This window comes from Zea mays, chromosome 7, assembly GCF_902167145.1.
Source record: "Zea mays cultivar B73 chromosome 7, Zm-B73-REFERENCE-NAM-5.0, whole genome shotgun sequence".
Lineage (NCBI taxonomy): Eukaryota > Viridiplantae > Streptophyta > Magnoliopsida > Poales > Poaceae > Zea > Zea mays.
The window spans coordinates 114,673,093-114,692,014 of NC_050102.1; positions in this window are offsets into that span (position 1 = coordinate 114,673,093).

Genomic DNA, 18,922 nt, shown 5'->3' on the forward strand with positions numbered 1-18,922 from the left:
TCGAAGCCATCCTTCGAATGGAACCGCCGAGCACAAAGAAGGGGGCCCAACGGTTGGCAGGAAGACTGGCTTCATTGAATAGATTTATATCTAGATCAGCAGAAAGAAACTTGCCATTCTTTGAAATACTGAAGTCAGCCAAAGTCGTTCAATGGGGCCCAGCTCAACAGAAAGCCTTCGAAGAGCTGAAACAATACTTGATTGATATAACAACGTTAATTCCACCTGCGCCAGGGGCTCCGTTACTATTATATGTGGCAGCTTCACACTTTGCAGTGAGTGCGGCACTTGTGCAGGAGAAATTGGAAGGACAAATCAAAAAGCAAGCCCCAGTATACTTTGTCTCCGAAGTTTTAAGCTTCTCAAAGAAAAATTATACAGAATTGGAGAAGGTGTTGTATGCTGTCTTAATGGCCTCTAGGAAGCTTCAGCATTATTTTCAAGCATTCCATATAATTGTTCCTTCGTCACAGCCTCTGAAGGACATCATGAGGAACAGAGAAGCTACTGGAAGAATTGGAAAGTGGGCTGCGGAACTCAACGAATTCAGCATTGATTATGTGCATAGATCCTCAATTCAGTCCCAGGCGTTAGCAGACTTCATCGCTGATTGGACGCCAGGGGCTCAGGAAGAAGAAGCAAATAAAGATGCCGAAGCTTGGACGGTGTTCTGCGATGGTTCTTGGGGAACCTTTGGGGTAGGTGCGGCTGCTGTCTTAGTTGCACCTTTCAAAGTCAGAACATGCTATGCAATAAAGCTTGACTTCAGCTGCACAAATAATATTGCTGAATACAAAGCTTTGCTTTTGGGGCTTCGGAAGTTAAAATCAATGGGGATAAGAAGGGTGGTCCTTAAAATCGATTCCCAAGTTATTTCTGGTCATGTTGACAAGAGTTGCAGGGCAAGAGACCCAAAGCTTGAGAAATACCTGGACACAATTCGAAGGCTTGAAGCTTCTTTCGAAGGGTTTTCTGTCAAGAATATTCCACGAGAAGAAAACGAGCACGCTGATCTGCTAGCCAAGTCAGCGGCACAGGGGCTACCTCTACCTTCAGAAGTATTTTTTGAGACAATAAGAGCACCTTCGGTGGAACTTCTCGAAAGAGCAGTGCTAAATATATCTCCTGTTCATAGTGAATATTGGAGGACTGAGATTATATATTTTCTCCAAGGTAACTACCTTTCAGATGACGAAGCTTATAATAAGAGAATGGAGGCAAGAACAAGACCATATGTAATAATAGAAGGGGAGTTATACAAGCACAGAGTCTGCTCTCCACTTCTCAAGTGTCTATCCAGAACCGAAGGTATAGAACTGATGAAGGAAATTGTCGGGGACCATAATTAGGGGTACCCCCAAGACTTCTAACCTCAGCTGGTAACCCCCATCAGCACAAAGCTACAAAGGCCTGATGGGCGCAATTCAGGTCAAGGCTCCGTCCACTCAAGGGACGCGATCTCGCCTCGCCCGAGCCCAGCCTCGGGCAAAGACAGCCGACCCAGGAGGATTCACGTCTCGCCCGAGGGTCCCCTCAAGCGACAGGCACACCACGACTCGCCCGAGGCCCAGCTCGGGCAGGCTTCGCGGAGAAGCAACCTTGGCCAGATCGCCTCACTAGCCGACCGGATCGCAGGAGCATTCAATGCAAGGATCGCCTGACACCTTATCCTAACGCGCGCTCTTCAGTCGACAGAGCCGAAGTGACCGCAGTCACTTCGCCCCTCCACTGGCTGACCTGACAGGAAAACAGCGCCACCTGCACTGCTCCGACTGCTGTGCCACCTGTCAGGGTGAGGCTGACAGCCGCCAAGTCTGGCCTCAGGCGCCATAGGAAGCTCCGCCTCGCCCGAACCTAGGGCTCGGACTCAACCTCGACCTCGGACGATAGTCTCCGCCTTGCCCGACCCCAAGGCTCGGACTCGACCTCGACCTCGGACAACGGTCTCCGCCTCGCCCGACCCCAGGGCTCGGACTCAACCTCGACCTCAGACAACGGTCTCCGCCTCGCTCGACCCCAGGGCTCGGACTCAACCTCGACCTCGGACGACGGTCTCCGCCTCGTCTGACCCTAGGGCTCGGACTCAACCTCGACCTCGGACAACGGTCTCCGCCTCGCCCGACCCCAAGGCTCGGACTCAGCCTCGACCTCGGAGGAGCCTCCGCCTTGCCTGACCTTGGGCTCGTACCGACCACGTCGCAGGGGGGCACATCATTACCCTACCCCTAGCTAGCTCAGGCTACAGGGAACAAGACCGGCGTCCCATCTGGCTCGCCCTGGTAAACAAGTAATGATGGCACCCCGCGTGCTCCATGACGACGACGGTTCTCAGCCCCCCTACGGAAGCAAGGAGACGTCAGCAAGGACCCGACAGCTCCGACAGCTGTGCTCCTACAGGGCTCAAGCGCTCCTCCGACGGCCACGACATCACATGAACAGGGCGCCAAAACCTCTCCGACAGCCACGTCGGCATGTACATAGGACTCTGGCTTCCTGTAACACCCTAAAATCCTATTTTAGTATTTGAGAAAAAAAATTTGCTAAAGATTTACAATTTAAAGCGTCTTTCTAATAAGCTTATCCATTGAAGTATTTTCCCAAAGTTAACTAAAAGGTTAATATAAATTTTGCTATGGATTTGAACTATTTTCTTAACTAAATAATATGATGAGATGTTTTACATAAATCATACTTCATTATAATTTTTGTGGCATGGACAAAGGATAAATATAAATAAACATATAATTTATACTTGCATGGTCATGCTGAGAATTCTATTTGGTACATCAAATATATGTTTGAAAATTCAGAATCAAACTTAGGATTGAAATGGGAAATGAAAATATGAAATAAAAATAGAAAAAAGGGTGAATAAGGAACCAAACCGGGCCTCACTTCTTGGCCCACTCCCTCATTCCCTTTTCTCGCCAGCCCACCACGCCCTGCCTCTGGCTGCGGGACCCACATGGCGGTGGCTCCAACTGGAGTAAGCGCGCGCGACATTGGCTTGTATCACCGACCGGTGGGCCGTGCATGTCAGCTCCATCCCTTCCACCGAATCCCCAACCAAATGCGCGAGATCCTCTCAAGGCCGTCCGCAAGTTCTGGCTCGGCTCTGCGTCCGTGCCCCTGGATGTCACTGGCACGCGGGCCCACTCGTCAGACTCTCCTATGCGGCGCCGTCTTCTTCCCCTTCAACCGAAGCCCGATTCCGATGCCGCTATGCTCGGTGCTCGCGGCTGCGTGCCTGCGTTTTCCTCGGACCCGTAACAACCTCGCGACCGGCCGGGAGCCCGGGGCTCCGCCATCTGCGCGCTCGTAACCAGGTCTGGGGCGCCGCTCTCCTCCTCTGTGTTCGCAGCGTCGGGCGGAAACAGAAATCCGCCGAATCCGCGCGCGGCAAGAACCGATCCCGGCCGTGTTTCTCATACGCGCGGACTCGGCTTGTGCCCCGACCTCCATAAAAGCAATCGGGCTTTCTCCCTGACATCGCGCTAAATTTTGATGGCGGCTGCTGAGTTCTGAGAACCACCAAGTCACAGAGAACAGAGAGAAATCGAGAGAAGGAGAGAGGTTTAGAGTGAGAGAGTTGAGCCGCCACAAGCTTCATGGGTCGGAGCCTCTGCCGTGTCCTCGGTCGGGATCTTGGAGTTCCATCACGTTACAGGGAGGTTGTAACACCCTCGCCCTGGGATTTGGGGGGCTGGTGTTCCCAGGGTACTCGTCGCGCGCGTGCTCTGTCGTGAAGCCGTCGTGCGCCATGGGCAGATATCTAAGCTGCGTGATTCACAGTGAGTCCTCCCCATTTCTATTCACCTTGTTCCCAGCATAGCATTGAACCGCTTGGGTATGTGTTTGGGGTGCTGATGCACCAGGGCACGTAACGCCGGTAATGGTTCCACCGTGGGTGGGGCGGCGGCGCCGTCGTGTGTCGATGTTGAATGGGGGGGAAAGCCTCTGGCCGTCGATTCACAATTGGAGGGTGGCGATTAGATGATGCGAATCGTTTCGGCCAGAGCTATCCGGGTCGTTCGTTGGCGATCGTAGGAATTTGGGGTGATCACGGATACTTTAGATCGTGACCGTCGATTGCTCGATCGACGGTTCTCTGTGCACACCGATTCATTATGGGGCCAGATCTAATCTGGGCCGTTTATTTTTAATCGGACGACCGTAATATACCGATACCCCTTCGGCCGTTGCTTTTTGCTAAAAAGACCTCGGGGAAAGACATAATAAACCCGCCGTCCCTCGCTACTGTGCTCTGAGTCTTAGGTTTATTTGCGCAGAGGCCCCTCTAGTTTTCTGTTTTTATGCGCGCGAACCAGAGACCCGAGTAATTCAATAAATAAATTTAGAAATTGATTTTAATGTATAAATAGTTCCTAGATATTGTTTAATTCCTAGAAAATTCATATTAAGTCCGTTTTGATCCATTCCAGTTGCATTAGTCTCACAATAATATTTATTATCATCTGGCAACTTTGTTTTGTCATGAAATATAGGTTAAATGTTGCACTTAGGCTATTCTATATTTAACCACGGGGATCTTCGGAAAACCATAACTTCACAACCGTAACTCCGATCTTAGTAGTTCTCGATCCCGCGATCTCGTAGTTTCGCGTAGACTATTATTACGCAGTTTATTCTTATGTTTGGTGTAATGTTAATTTTTGCCTATACCATGTTTGTTTGTATTGGTACGTTTAGCAGTGAGGTCACGAGAATCTGAAGATCATCCTGGTACCTGGAATCTCAAGTCCCAGGCAAGTTGTGCCCTTGATCACTTCTTTTACCCACTCATGTTCTAATTAATCATAATGATCTGCATAGGTTAATTTTGATGGGACCCAATAGGTTACCCTAGTTTGATTATCTTTATACCTTGTTACCACTGAACTTTTTGGGTAGTACTTGCTAGTGCTTTATGTGGTTTTGGGTATGAAGATACATTACTCATGATTATACTTTTGTTATCCGTTGTTATTTATCGTTCATGATAAGATCATTATGTTAATTGGAACATGGAGAACCACCCGGGAAAACAGTGCTACCACAAGGGTTTAATGGGACGCCCTTGGCTGATTAATTAGGAAAGCTAGTGGAGGACTACCTTACCCGAAAGGGGCAAGGGCAGTAGGGGAGTGGTCAGTGTAGGGAGGCCCTCGGGAGGATTTTGCTGCGATGGCGGTCCTGCAAGGGATTCCTGCATTGGAGCTTCCTATAAACTGTAGCGGGTTTTCTGAAGCTAGTGGAACTTTGTAAAGGCCTCGTAGTGTTACCCTGCCTCGCCTCCTCGGTAGAGGTGTATGGGAAGTCGCGATCCCTTGGCAGATGGGTAACATGACTTGTGGGTAAAGATGCGCAACCTCTGCAGAGTGTAAAACTGGTATACTAGCCGTGCTCACGGTCATGAGCGGCTCGGACACTCACATGATTAATCTATGGAACTTAAATTCAATTTGTCATATGCATTGCATCGCAGGTGATGTTGTTACTTCTGTTCTACTATTTAATTGGGTTGGTATTTACTTATACTTAGTAATTGCTAATAAAATTTTGACCAACTTTAAAAGCAATGCTCAGCTCTAACCATCCTCTTTGGTAAGCCTTACACTTCACGTGAGCTCCCACCTTTGGCGAGTTCATGCACATTATTCCCCACAACTTGTTGAGCGATGAACGTATGTGAGCTCACTCTTGCTGTCTCACACCCCCCCACAGGTCAAGAACAGGTACCGCAGGATGAGGCGCTTGGAGGATGTTGCGATGTGTTCGTGAGAGGTCTAGGCCGTCGTCTCCCAGTCAACTTTGGGTTGCTGGATCGTTTTCCTCATATGATGTAATTATCTAATTATTTTTGTACAGAACTCCTGTTATATAGTAAAGATGTGACATTCGATCCTGTGCCACTATGCATCATATGTGTGAGACTTGGTCCCAGCACACCTGGTGTTTATGTTCGCACCCGGGTTTTGGACCCCTAAAATCCGGGTGTGACACTTCCCTCTGCTAGACACGTTAGCACATTGCTACACCCCCCATTGTACACCTGGGCCTTCTCCTTACATCTATAAAAGGAAGGTCCAGGGCACTCGTACGAGAAGGTGGCCGCGCAGGAGGACGGGCTGACGAGCAGGCTCTCTCTCTCTCCCCGCGAACGCTTGTAACCCCCTACTGCAAGCGCATCCGCCCTGGGCGCAGGACAACACGAGGCCGCGATTCCCCTTATTGTTTCCCCCTTGTGTTCTATCTCATGCCGACCCATCTGGGCTGGGACACGCAGCAACAATTTACTTGTCGGTCCAGGGACCCCCCGGGGTCGAAACGCCGACAGTTGGCACACCAGGTAGGGGCCTGCTGCTTGTTGACGAACAACTTCCCGTCAAGCTCCAGATGGGTAGTCTCCATCAACCTCTCCAACCCGAGACGATGCTCCGTTTCGGGAGTCTCGAGTTCATGTCCCTCGACGACAGCTATGACATGATACTCCTTCCTCTGCCGCGCGACAACGACAATGGCGGCCGTCAGCCCGCCCGCCGGCGGCGGAATCGACGACGTCTTCCCCGCGTGATGGAAGAACAGCATCCGGGTCTGCCCTGTCACCTTCCCCGCCGACGAAGGAGGAGGCAGGGCAACCATGGCCAAGCAGGAGGCGGCACCTCGTCGGTTGTCGAGCGAGTCAACGGCGCCGGCGCCCCAGCGGGGGACACGTCGGGCGTTGACCTCGCGCCTGAGACGAAGACGAGCGTCGTTTCCCCGCAATACGCCAACCCCAAGCAGACGGACGACGCCAGCACGCTCGCAAAGGACTTGCTGGGCGTTAGCCTTGTACCTGAGATAACGGTATAGTCCGTCCCCGACGCAACTTCGTCACCATCCGTCGATCAAGAGGTATCGTCCGTTTTTCGTCCTGTGCCTTTTAGATTCAGTTTCGACCCACCAAGCGACCCCGCTTCGGTGGACGCTTTCATAAAGGCATATCCGAACCTTCTGGGGTATCGTATGCGGTCAACCTTGGACCGACTGACGACCGTCTCGACCTACGGGCCCCCGGGTTCCGAGGAAGATGACGAGCCCGACTACGGTTGGGATTTCTCCGGGCTCGGTAACCCTAGTGCCATGCGGGACTTCATGACCACATGTGACTACTGCCTCTCCGATTGCTCCAATGGTAGCCACAGCCTCGGCGACCAGGACTGTGGCCTAAGTCGCGAATGTTTCCACGTCGATCTAGGGGGTCTCGACGAAGGCAACCACCTTGGTATGCCGGAGGACGGCGATCCCCCTAGGCCTGCGCCTCGTGTTGACATCCTTCGGGAGCTAGCTGTGGTCCCAGTCCCTGCGGGGGGTCAGGACGCACAGCTCGAGCAAATCCGCTAGATGCAGGCCAGGCTCGACGAGGAAGCAGGACAACTTGTGCAGCCCCGGCAGAACATCGGGCAGGAGTGGGCAGGCCGAGCTCCAGCCGGAGAAGCACGTCATCTGGCCCAGGACGTCCAGCACCGCATCGCCGACGATGCCAGGGCAATGCTGCCCCCAGCTTCCAGTGGGGTCGGCCAGAACCTGGCTGCAGCTGCAATACTACTCCAAGCGATGCCGGAACCATTCACCACCGAGGGGCGGCGTATCCAGGGAGAGCTCAAGAATCTCCTGGAAGATGCCACAGTCCGACGGGCCGAAAGCTCTGCCTCCCGAAGGCAGGGGTACCCCCCGGAGCATCGCGCCGCGACTTCCCGATTCATGCGGGAAGCCTCGGTCCACACAGGGTGCACGCGGAACACAGCGCCTGCGGCCCCGGGTCGCCTCGGCAACGAGCACCACCGCTGCGACCGTCGAGCCCACCTCGACGAGAAGGTGCGCCGAGGCTACCACCCCAGGCGTGGGGGACGCTACGACAGCGGGGAGAATCGGAGCCCCTCGCCCGAACCACCCGGTCCGCAAGCTTTCAGCCGGGCCATACGACGGCCGTCGTTCCCGACCCGGTTCCGAACCCCGACTACCATCACCAAGTACTCGGGGGAGACAAGGCCGGAACTGTGGCTCACGGACTACCGGCTGGCCTGCCAGCTGGGTGGAACGAACGATGACAACCTCATCATCCGCAACCTCCCCCTATTCCTCTCCGACGCCGCCCAAGCCTGGCTGGAGCATCTGCCTCCTGCGCAGATCTCCAACTGGGACGACCTGGTCAAAGCCTTCGCCGGTAACTTCCAGGGCACATACGTGCGCCCTGGGAACTCCTGGGATCTCCGAAGCTACCGCCAGCAGCCGGGAGAGTCCCTACGGGACTACATCCGGCGATTTTCGAAGCAGCGCACCGAGCTGCCCAACATCACCGACTCGGATGTCATCGGCGCGTTCCTCGCCGCCACCACTTGCCGCGACCTGGTGAGCAAGCTGGGCCGCAAGACTCCCACCAGGGCGAGCGAGCTGATGGACGTCGCCACCAAGTTTGCCTCTGGTCAAGAGGCGATCGAGGCCATCTTCCGGAAGGACAAGCAACCTCAGGGGCGCCAGCCGGAAGATGTCCCCGAGGCGTCCGCTCAGCGCGGCACCAAGAAGAAGGGCAAGAAGAAGTCGCAAGCGAAACGCGACGCCGCCGATGCAGACCTTGTTGCCGCCGCCGAGCACAGGAACCCTCGGAAGCCTCCTGGAGGCGCCAACCTATTCGACAAGATGCTCAAAGAGTCGTGCCCCTATCATCAGGGTCCCGTCAAGCACACCCTTGAGGAGTGCGTCATGCTTCGGCGCTACTTCCACACGGCCGGGCCCCCGGCGGAAGGTGGCAGAGCCCACAACAACGACAAGAAGGAGGATCACAAGGCAGAGGAGTTCCCCGAGGTCCACGACTGCTTCATGATCTACGGTGGGCAAGTGGCGAACGCCTCAGCTCGGCGCCGCAAGCAAGAGCGCCGGGAGGTCTGCTCGGTGAAGGTGGCGGCGCCAGTCTACCTAGACTGGTCCGACAAGCCCATCACTTCCGACCAAGGCGACCACCCCGACCGCGTGCCGAGCCCGGGAAAGTACCCGCTCGTTGTCGATCCCGTCATGGCAACGTCAGGCTTACCAAGGTCCTCATGGACGGAGGCAGTAGCCTCAACATCATCTACACCGAGACCCTCGGGCTCCTGCACATCGATCTGTCCACGATCCGGGTCGGCGTGGCGCCTTTTCACGGGATCATCCCCGGGAAACGCGTCCAACCCCTTGGGCAACTCGATCTGCCCGTCTGCTTCGGGACTCCCTCCAATTTCCGAAAGGAAACCCTCACGTTCGAGGTGGTCGGGTTCCGAGGAACCTACCACGCAGTGCTGGGGAGACCATGCTATGCCAAGTTCATGGCCGTCCCCAACTACACCTACCTCAAGCTCAAGATGCCGGGCCCCAACGGGGTCATCATCGTCGGCTCCACGTATCGACACGCGTACGAATGCGACGTGGAGTGCGTGGAGTACGCCGAGCCCCTCGCCGAATTCGAGGCCCTCATCGCCGACCTGGAGAGCCTCTCCAAGGAGGCGCCAGATGCGAAGCGCCACGCCGGCAACTTCGAGCCAGCTGAGGCGGTTAAGTCCGTCCCTCTCGACCCCAACAACGACGCCTCCAAGCAGATCCGTATCGGCTCCGAGCTCGACCCCAAATAGGAAGCAGTGCTCGTCGACTTTCTCCGCTCGAACGCCGAGGTTTTTGCGTGGAGTCCCTCGGACATGCCTGGCATACCGAGGGATGTCGCCGAGCACTCGCTGGATATCCGAGCTGGAGCCCAACCCGTGAAGCAGCCTCTGCGCCGATTTGACGAAGAAAAGCGCAGAGCCATAGGCGAGGAGATCCACAAGCTGATGGCTGCAGGGTACATCAAAGAGGTATTCCATCCCGAATGGCTAGCCAACCCTGTGCTTGTGAGAAAGAAAGGTGGGAAATGGCGGATGTGTGTAGACTACACTGGTCTAAACAAAGCATGTCCAAAAGTTCCCTACCCTCTGCCTCGCATCGATCAAATCGTGGATTCTACTACTGGGTGTGAAACCCTATCATTCCTTGATGCCTACTCAGGGTATCACCAAATCAGGATGAAAGAGTCCGACCAGCTCGCGACTTCTTTCATCATACCCTTTAGCATGTACTGCTATGTTACTATGCCGTTCGGTTTAAGGAATGCAGGCGCGACATACCAAAGGTGCATGAACCATGTGTCCGGAGAGCACATTGGTCGAACGGTCGAGGCTTACGTCGATGACATTGTAGTCAAGACGAGGAAAGCCTCCAACCTCCTCTCCGACCTTGAAACGACATTCAAGTGTCTCAAGGCGAAAGGCGTAAAACTCAATCCCGAGAAGTGTGTCTTCGGAGTCCCCCGAGGCATGCTCCTGGGGTTCATCGTCTCCGAGCGGGGCATCCAGGCTAACCCAGAGAAAATCGCGGCCATCACCAACATGGGGCCCATCAAGGACTTGAAAGGAGTACAGGGGTCATGGGATGCCTTGCGGCTCTGAGCCGCTTCATCTCGCGCCTCGACGAAAGAGGCCTACCTCTGTACCGCCTCTTAAGGAAGACCGAGCGCTTCACTTGGAGCCCCGAGGCCAAGGAAGCCCTCGGGAACCTAAAGGCGCTGCTTACAAGCGCGCCCACTTGGTGCCCCCCGCTGCCGGAGAAGCCCTCTTGATCTATGTCACCGCTACCACTCAGGTGGTCAGCGCCGCGATCGTGGTCGAGAGACGAGAAGAGGGGCACGCATTGCCCGTTCAGAGGCCGGTCTACTTCATTAGTGAGGTACTGTCCGAGGCCAAAATCCGCTACCCGCAAATTCAGAAGCTACTGTACGCGGTAATTCGGACGCGGCGAAAGTTGCGACACTACTTCGAGTCTCATCCAGTGACTGTGGTGTCATCCTTCCCACTGGGGGAGATCATCCAGTGCCGAGAGGCCTCGGGTAGGATTGCAAAGTGGGCGGTGGAAATCATGGGCGAGACAATCTCGTTCGCTCCTCGGAAGGCCATCAAGTCCCAAGTCTGGGCGGACTTTATGGCTGAATGGGTCGACACCCAGCTTCCAGCAGCTCTGATCCAACCGGAACTCTGGACCATGTTTTTCGATGGGTCGCTGATGAAAACAGGAGCGAGCGTGGGCCTACTCTTCATCTCACCCCTCAGGAAGCACCTCCGCTACGTTCTGCGCCTCCATTTCCCGGCGTCCAACAACGTGGCCGAGTACGAGGCTCTGGTTAACGGGTTGCGCATCGCCATCGAGCTAGGGGTCCGGCGCCTCGACGCTCGTGGCGACTCGCAGCTTGTCATCGACCAAGTCATGAAGAACTCCCATTGCCGTGACCCGAAGATGGAAGCCTACTGCGATGAGGTTCGATGCCTGGAGGACAAGTTCTACGGGCTCGAGCTCAACCACATCGCTCGATGATACAACGAGACTGCAGACGAGCTGGCTAAGATAGCTTCGGGGCGGACAACGGTCCCCCCGGACGTCTTCTCCCGAGACCTACATCAACCCTCAGTCAAGACCGACGACACGCCCGAGCCCGAGAAGGTCTCGGCCCTGCCCGAGGCGCCCTCGGCTCAGCCCGAGGCACCCTCGGCCCCCGAGGGTGAGGCACTATGCGTCGAGGAAGAGCGGAATGGGGTCCCGCCTAATCGAAACTGGCAGACCCCATACCTACAATATCTCCACCGAGGAGAGCTACCCCTCGACAGAGCCGAAGCTCGACGACTGGCGCGGCGCGCCAAGTCGTTCGTCTTGCTGGGTGACGGAAAGGAGCTCTACCACCACAGCCCCTCAGGCATCCTCCAGCGATGCATATCCATCACCGAAGGTCAGGAGCTATTACAAGAAATACACTCGGGGGCTTGCGGTCACCACGCAGCACCTCGGGCCCTCGTTGGAAACGCCTTCCGACAGGGTTTCTACTGGCCAACCGCGGTGGCCGATGCCACTAGGATTGTACGCACCTGCCAAGGGTGTCAATTCTACGCAATGCAGACGCACCTACCCGCTCAGGCCTTGCAAACAATACCCATCACCTGGTCGTTTGCTGTTTGGGGTCTGGACCTCGTCGCCCCCTTGCAGAAGGCACCTGGGGGCTACACGCACCTGCTGGTCGCTATCGATAAATTCTCTAAGTGGATTGAGGTCCGACCCCTAAACAACATCAGGTCCGAACAGGCGGTGGCGTTCTTCACCAACATCATCCATCGCTTCGGGGTCCCGAACTCCATCATCACTGACAACGGTACCCAGTTCACTGGCAGAAAGTTCCTGGACTTCTGCGAGGACCACCACATCCGGGTGGACTGGGCCGCCGTAGCTCACCCCATGACGAATGGGCAGGTAGAGCGTTCCGACAGCATGATTCTATAGGGACTCAAGCCAAGGATCTACAACAACCTCAACAAGTTTGGCAGGCAATGGATGAAGGAACTCCTCTCTGTGGTCTGGAGTCTGAGGACGACGCCAAGCCGAGCCACAGGCTTCACACCGTTTTTTCTAGTCTATGGGGCCGAGGCTATCTTGCCCACAGACTTAGAATACGGCTCCCCGAAGACGAGGACATACGACGCCCGAAGCAACCAGACCAACCGAGAAGACTCATTGGACCAGCTGGAAGAGGCTCGGGACATAGCCTTACTACACTCAGCGCGGTATCAGCAGTCCCTGCGACGCTACCACACCCGAGGGGTTCGGTCCCGAGACCTCCAGGTGGGCGACTTGGTGCTTCGGCTACGACAAGACGCCCGAGGGCGCCACAAGCTCACGCCTCCCTGGGAAGGGCCGTTCATCATCGCCAAGATTTTGAAGCCCGAAACATACAAGCTGGCCAACAGTTAAGGCGAGGTCTACAACAACGCTTGGAACATCCGACAGCTACGTCGCTTCTACCCTTAAGATGTTTTCAAGTCTTCATATACCTCGTTTACATACACAAATAAAGTCTAACCATCAAGGAAGGGTCAGCCTTGCCTCGGCAAAGCTCGACCCTCCCTCGGGGGCTAGAAGGGGGGTACCCCTCTGCGTCAAAATTTTCCTCGAAAAAAGTCTTTCTGCTAGAACATCTTTCGTGCTTTTCGACTACTTCGATAGTGGGATCCTGAAAACGACGGAGTACACGTAAGCGGCAAGGTCGACCGAGCCGAGGGACTCCTATGCCTCCGGGATACGGATACCTCACTCATCACCTTCTGCGATAAGTAACTCACGCTCGGATAAGCGATTTCGCTGGCCGAACAAGTCTTAACGCTCGAAAACTTTTCTGCCGAAACGATTTTTTGTGCCTTCTCGACTATATCGATAACAGAATCCTACGAACGAGTAAGAGTACACGTAAGCGGCAAGGCCGATCGAGCCGAGGGACTCCTACGCCTCCGGGATACAGATACTTCACTCATCACCTTCCGCAATAAGTAACTCTCGCTCGGATAACCAATTCTGTTACCGACGAACAAGTCCTGATACTCGAAACAAGGGGAAAAGAAACGCAGCTTTACAACACGACGACGGTATGTTTGGGCCTCGGCGGCCGCAAAAAAACATACACATACTACAAACAAACTGATCCTGCAGGATCAGACATCAGTAGGGGGAACAACAGCACCCTCGGCGTCGACTCCACCTTCGGCAGAATCCGACACGGCCTCGGACGGCGACATGGTCGGAGGATCTCCACCTCGAAGAAAAACGTCAGCACCGCGCCTGGGTCATCGCCGCCAGGGCCTCCTCTAGGAACCCGGCCCAAGCAGACGGCCGGACCGGCCGCTCCGTAGCCTCAGCCAGCTGTCCCCCGGGGACACCGGTCCGGCTCATGGCCTCGGCAGCCCGACTCCAGGGTTGGTCCCACCAGAGGACGACCCGGCGAGGCTCCGGCCGCCGCTGCTACACCTCCTCGGCCTGGGAAGTCACCCGCCCCTAGGCCGACAAAGTCTTCTTTTTGAGCCAACTCCGCCTCTGTCCATGCTGACACCGCTGCCTCCGGCTCCGGCTCATCGCAGAGCGGCCGAGGGTTTCTTTAATTGGGCAAGAGAAGCCTCGGGCGGCAAGGCCGACCGAGCCGAGGGACTCCTACGCCTCTGGGATACAGATACCTCACTCGTCACCTTCCGCACAGGGCAACTCACACTTGGTTAAGCGGTTCAGCTAGCCGACAGGCGAGTCCTAGTGCTCGAAATGAGGAAAAAACATGGCTTTATGCCCAAATACACAGATGTTCAGGCCCCGACAGCCGCAATGAACAGACACCGGCACTCAAGGTGCCATTACAAACGGAACTCCGGTTCCACCCCCGCAGGTACGAACAACCCCCCCACATTGGAGGGTCTGCGGGACGACAAAATCCCAGGTGGCTCGCTGCCACCCACTCCGGCAGCAGCGACAACGACCTCCGCTCTGGGCGGCCAAACAGCAGCAGCGATGACCTCAGGGCAGACGCTGCTGCGATAAGGTCCTCGCCCATGTCCCCACTCGAGGGGTGAGGACAAGCTATCAAAGCCAAAGAGCCGGAGGCCCAGAGCGTAGATGGTGGCGGCAATCTCGTCGGCGGCGAGGACTTCTTCAGCCGCCACCACCTCAGCACCGACGACGGCAGCCATCTGCCCACCAGCAGATCCCCACTCGGGTCCTCCCGGACGGGCGAGCACCGACCTCCGCGCAGAGGCGTCGTACCGGAGCAAGGGCAGGACAGCCTAAGAACACGAACACCGCCCTAGCAGCGCGCGACGTCTTGGGCGGTCCCCCGGTGCGCGCGGCGCAACAACCACCCGTACGACGGACATATAGCCGCACTCCGCCCAGCGGTGGGAGGTGGCACCGGAAGCTGCGCCAGAGCCAGCTGAGCCAGCGAACCGGGCACGCTGGAGCTGACGACGCTTGCGGCCGATCGACCCCGCGTTGTCGAAGTCCGCCCCCCCCGCTAGGCCGGTGAGCGCCCTCTCCCCTGAATGCTGAAGGAGGAGGTGGCCCACCGGCCCATACGGGAGGTAGAGCTCCGGCTCAGCTCACCCTCCGCCCCAGCAAGGATCATGAAGATCCTTGAAGCTGAGGGCGGGGCAGAGGCCGCAGCCCGGCTTGCTTCTCCCCACCATCAAACTGGTGGTCACCGTCTTGGGTGACCATCGGCGAGGGGATGCAGCCGGGCTGCCTGATGAAAATCCTTGAAGCCGAGCGATGGCTGAAAGGTACCAACTTCCGTGAAGTTGCGCTCCTCCAACGACAGCAAGACGAAAGCAACACGGGCGCTCCCCATCCGGGGGCTCGGAAGGTGGAAGGACGCGATGCATGAGGGGAGTGCGAAGGCATGGCTGCCATCAAAGGGGGTCGCCCCCTTTTTAAAAAGGCAACTCTCCCCACTTGCGTCCTCAGCCTTCGCGGACTGACTCTTCACCAACACGCTCCAAGGTCTTCCCCCTACGACACGGGGGCTGGGTCCCACGCGTCATGCAAGCTGGCCCAGGATAGAAGAAGCCAAACCGCCGGGCGCGGAGCGCGTAACTGCCCAGCGGTTACGAGCACTCCTCCATCTTCTCCTAAACTAGCGGGCGAAAGGGCGGACCGCCATGCAGGCGGCATGCAACTGCACCAAGGGGATGCACCCTTTCGACTTCGACGCGTCCAGCATGGAGGCCCAGGCCCACACGTCATGTAACCGGCGCGCTGGTTACTACGTGCGAGAAACTGCACCGCCACTTGCGCTAGTACCACGCCTTCTCGACTGCGGAACCGGTACCGCGACTCGAGGCAACCCTGCGCATGGCCCAACAGTGCCAACCGAGCACATCGGTCACGGGTCAGTCTGCCGCGGGAGAAGGCGCGATGGTCGATATGGCCAAAAGTGGGCCGACAGTAATGGCGGCGGCAGGCGGGCGGAAGCAGCAGTCAAATCATCTGCACGCTCATGTCCCCTCCTGGGACAGCGAGAGAGCCCTCTCCCACGGCATGAAGATGACGCGCCCATGTTCCGTTCCTCGAACGGCTCGCGCACGCACAACGGCTGCCCCGCCAACCACTCGTCCCGTCGCATTAACTCTGTGGCAGGGCAGGCGACACCTTTGGCAGGCGAAGCGAACAACGCTTCACCTCCTCCATGATGTAACACCCCTGGTGTTACCATAACTAAAACTGGAGCATGACATCATAAGCATTGGCATTGCATATGTTTGACACACCTAGAGTGCATTCACTAGGCAAAAATTTCAAATTAGTTGTATTGTTTTAAGTGTTTTTGCAAATAGAACCCTGGTTAAGGGACTTAACCCTAAATAGAGGTTGAAGGGGATAAAACTTAACCCAAGTGGAGAAAACCTAAAGACTTTAGGGAAATAGTTGTAAAATACCCCAAAAACAAAGTTGAATCTCATTTATACCCCTGGGATACTAAAAACCCTAATTGGAACCCTGGAAAACCCTAAAACCCAACCCTAGGGGCTTATGTGCAAAATTAGTCCACTTTTGGACTAAAGTGCAAAAACCAAGCCAAATAAGTTTCTTAAGACCTTTGGTTCACAAATATGTGGACTTGAAAGCCAAACCCAAAGTTTTGGACTTAAATGCAAAATGGACCTCATTTGAGTTCTATACTAAGTCTGAATTTCAGTTTAGTTGGTTCAACTTTGGAGCCCTGTATCATTTAAAACATAGGGATTTTGCCCAAAGTGATCACAACAAGTTTGTAGCCCAATCATAGGAGAACAACTTTGTTTAAGGGTTCAAGCCATGATCCTATGAGAAATTTGGAGAAAAACCCAATCAAAGATGGACTGTCAGGCTGCCTGAAGTCTGAAATACAGATTAACAGTGTTGTGAGATAAACTTTGAGCTCGATTTTTAAGGGGATCCAGTGACTTTTTGTGGGAGCACATTGTAGCAAAATGATAGACGGATTATAGCTCTATAATTTTGCTGCAGAAAGTTGGCTTAGGTTTCACATGAAAATTTGAGAAAACTGGGCTCCAACTTGGTCAGACAGTCGAGCTTTTTACTGAACCGAGTGCACTGTTCACCGTCTTCAGATAATATCGCGCGGTGGATAAGGTTTTGGACCTCGCCGGTGATAAGGACGCCACGGCGGTCGGGATGGACTGGAGGCCGCGGTAAATATCCTTGGTCACGTGGCAGTAACTCTCTGTGGTGGCGGACTCCAGTTAAACGGCGGTCGCCGTGCCATCCCCGAGTTCTGCCGCGCGGCGAGCTCACCTGCACCATTTAAAATCCGCGATCTTCATCCGTCTCCGGCCAGCCACATTCCGGCCTTGTGCCACGTATCTCCACCGCATCACCGTAAGCCTTAGTGACTATCCGTTGATCGCCAGAATGACCGCCACGGTAGGAGCCACGAATCCATTGCGCCAGTACTCTTCTTCCTCCTCCGGCCGCCAGCACAACCTGCTCGAATTGACCGCCGCCGCTGTCGCTCCCTATAAATTGAGCCCCCCATCAGTTCCGTAAAGTCCTAAGCTAACCAGCCACCTCAAATTAGCCCCGATCGTTCGCTGAGGTCCGCGAATTCGGAGTTTCCCCCAAATTGATCTCCGCCACCGTAAAACCCACCCCACCGCGACCAGACCATTCCGGTAAGGCTCTGCGCCCCTCCACTATTGTTCTAGCAGCTATGTAGGCCCGTAAAGCTCACCGTAGCATCCGCTTGACCAATTCGGGCCTAGGTAATTGAGAACATAAGATCGACGCCGCGGTTTCCGCTGTGCTCGTGGACCGGTCGTTCTTGGGGTGTTTAGGTCCAATTGATGTATGTTCCGAGGCTGTCATAGGTTAGTAATGCCTCCCCGGTAGTTGGCCGTAGCCGCCGTCGCCGGCCATGGCCGGTACGAACCACGTCGGAGACAATCTCTGTGCGCGCCGTGATCAGGGACATTCGCGGGGAAGAAATAGAAGGGGAGGGCCTTTCTGTGATTTGTCAGTGACACAGTGCAACAGTAAAGAAGCTTGTTCTCCAATTAGCCAAACCCCGAGGGCCTCTTTGCAATTCTGCCATCGCGCCCGGACGCGGGCGCGCGCTTCCTGCGTTGTTGGGCCGGTTCAGGCCGAAATCAGCCCAACACTATTGGATATTTTCCTTTTTCTTTTTCGGCAGAACTTTAGAAATTCATGGAAAAATGTAGAAAAATGCTAAAATTATGAAACTAATTTTCCTAGGCTTGTTATTTTCCCTAGTATTTAGTAAAAATAGTTTTGTGATTTTTAGTGGAAATAAGGAATTTTAGGGTATTTAAAGTGGTTAAAGGTAATAGTTATGGATTTTTAGAAAATAATTGGTAAGTCCAAAAATGCCCAAACTTTTTATGGGAACTTAAAACAATATTTAGAAGCCTTGGGTAGGGTTTGAATTGATTTGGGCCTTGTTTGATCACTAAACCCCAAAACACCCCCCTGCCCTATGAACTCCTTTACTGACTCCGGAAACCCTAGGTTCTCGGAGTACCGTGAAGGAAAGTTGTACTCAAGACTTAGATAATAAGTTTATATTATCTTTGCATCCTCATGAGCATCCCATGGCATCCATTCTTATGCATGTATATGGTTATGTTAGAACACGAAGAAGAAGAAGAAGTCACTGAAGAAGGGACACCACCATCCTCAGATCCTCAAGCAGGCAACTGCTTTTACTTCGATATTTGTGGATCCGAGCAGGACTCACCTGATAACAAAGGCAAGCCCCGGTGCATTTGCCAGCTTCCTTGATGTTTTAAAAATCTTTCTCACTTGCTTGCTGCATTAGGTGATAGGAGTTGCTTGATAAAACAATTCCTGCATTACCTTCCTTGATCTTGATTACCTTCCTTGAAACCCTGTTTTTACAAAAAGGTTTTACTATGCTTAGCATTGCTTTAGAAAAACAAAATGTTTTGTTTTTACAAAAGATGATGTGGCAAAGGTGGGTGGGTTGTTTTCAAAAATAAAACTTGATGGTGAA